Source organism: Rhinolophus sinicus, linkage group LG02 (assembly GCF_036562045.2).
Source record: "Rhinolophus sinicus isolate RSC01 linkage group LG02, ASM3656204v1, whole genome shotgun sequence".
Lineage (NCBI taxonomy): Eukaryota > Metazoa > Chordata > Mammalia > Chiroptera > Rhinolophidae > Rhinolophus > Rhinolophus sinicus.
In genome coordinates this window covers 22911297-22913481 of record NC_133752.1, presented here as the reverse complement: position 1 = coordinate 22913481, position 2185 = coordinate 22911297, and the positions used below count along the sequence as shown (strand labels likewise).

Below are 2185 nucleotides of genomic sequence, written 5' to 3'. Positions count from 1 at the left end.
TTTAGGATAAGACAGCCTTTCTCAGGACTATCATTGTAAATATCGTCCTGTTCCACTGCTCCCTGTTCTCTTTTTTTGGTCACATCTCCTGGGTTCCTACTCCACTTCTTCATATTTCCTTCTCTTTCTGCTGTCTTTGGAAATGTATTCTGTCTCACTGACCTATTTCCACCAGGCACTTCTTACCCCTGAGTGGCCATTCTTGATTTATGACTACCCAGACAACTCTAAGACACTAGCATGTACTAGTTTCCCCTATTTTGGTCTCACAAACTTCAAATAACACAGGCCCCCTCCTCTGTGTCCATCTCCTCATACGGATAAGGACTTAAGACTTTTTTTTTGTAAGGGTTCTGAATCTCTGATTTATTAGAAAGCATGGAAATAACAGGTTTACATTGTTTTACAAAAAGAGCTCAAGTTGCTCAGAAACAGCAACTGGGCTTGCTGGAGAAAACCAGTTCTTTGTATTACTGCATAAGGACATTGGACTTCTCACCCTATACAATCAGCATGAAAAGGCGCCGACTAGTTTCGTGTCAGAAAGAAAATGGAGAAAGCCACACACTAAGAAATGTATCCACAATGACTCTAATGCATCCCGTGAGGGATAAGCACAAATTTGTAGAAAGGAAAACAAAGCTTTCCATAGAGAAACTCCTTCACTAGATGATTAGGGGGACCTGTGTTTGTTTCTGCATCTGTCACTTGGCAAATGAAGATACCACCTTCAGGATGTTCTGTGTCATTTATTTCACGCATACTCATACATGATGATGCTATGACAAGTGTAGTCCCATCATTACTGAAGGCAAATGGTAAGATGATGGTGGGGTACTGATGGAACTGGCACAACCACTTTTTGTTAAAGGATCCTAAATATTTACAAGCCCATCAGAATCTCCTGTGGCACCTGCATTGTGGTTGTTGTGAAAGGAAACAACATTGACTGGGTAAATCTGTTCAATATTAATTTATTTTAGTCAGTGACACTTGAAGGCATACTTCTTCTGTACCTCAGGGCTTGGGTCCAAGTACTCAACCGCCACTCAGCCGGCAGAATATATGACGCTGCTTGTTTGGAAATGCTCGTATGCAACGCATCTGGCGCATGGGTCTCGACTCCCGGCACTGTTCCATGCTGCCCACGTTCCATAGGTCCCACATTCACACTCCGCGGTCCGCAGGGTCCACAATCAGCTGGTCTCGAGGCACTCAGAGAGTACACACCTTCTCAGGCCGAGAGAAGGTCCCAACATTGCAAGGAGTTTTGGAATCCAGAAATTTAACTGATTGATCCCAAGCCCCAGTAACCAACACATTCACTTCTGGACAGTATTCAGCACATCTGATAAGGACACCCTGGGCTACAACCAAATTTTCTTGATCACTGCTGAAATGATGCATTTTCAATTGATGATCTAATGCCCCACTCCAGGCATGCGGTGGATCCTGGAAGGCGCAGTCCAGGACTGGGTAGGTGTGCTGGTACTTGAGCAGCACGGAGTTGGCCAGAATGTTATATGGACTAACGTATGTGTCCCAGGAGGAGACCAGCAGGAACTGGGAGGTGTTGGGGCTCAACTTCACTGAGAAGACGCCGTGCTCTGGTGGTTAGTTCAGCCTGAACTCGTTAGGGCCTGTCATCTGGTCCAGGCAGTTACCTGGCATTAGAACCAGGCATCTGGCCCTGCCCTAAGCCTTTGGAGAGGAGGCTTGTGTCACTGGCTGAGCCACGTCACACGACACCTTGCAGTGTCAAAGCCCATGGCGATCTGGTGCTGGGAAGATGCTCACTGTACGGGGAAGCATCTGCTTTGGCAGCGAGGCTTTTCCCCACCTTTGCTCCTCAGAAGCTGTATTCGGCTGAGTTGTGCCTCAGCCAGCTCCCAGACTGGGTACCAGGAAGCAGAAGGGCGGGACTTGAGACTTTTTAAGAGCAAACATATTTCACTGCAAGGGGAAGACACACACACACACACACACACACACACACACACACACTCCAGCACAATAATTGCGGGCCAGATAACATGGTCAGAATGAAGAACTTTCATCACATAATGTCATGTCAATACCCAATAGTGACTTTACTAGTAATTTCTCTACTTGATGAAGAAAAGTGATCAAAGAAACTCAAACAGCTTCATTTCATTTCATGACTTTTTGCATGCCATCATGAAGT

The 2185-nt window shown here is 45.9% G+C and overlaps 1 pseudogene; it reads right to left on the bottom strand.

Moving 5' to 3' along the window:
- Positions 1 to 591: 591 nt before the first annotated feature.
- On the bottom strand, positions 592 to 1650 carry LOC109448483 (mitotic checkpoint protein BUB3; annotated as a pseudogene).
- Positions 1651 to 2185: the final 535 nt, after the last annotated feature.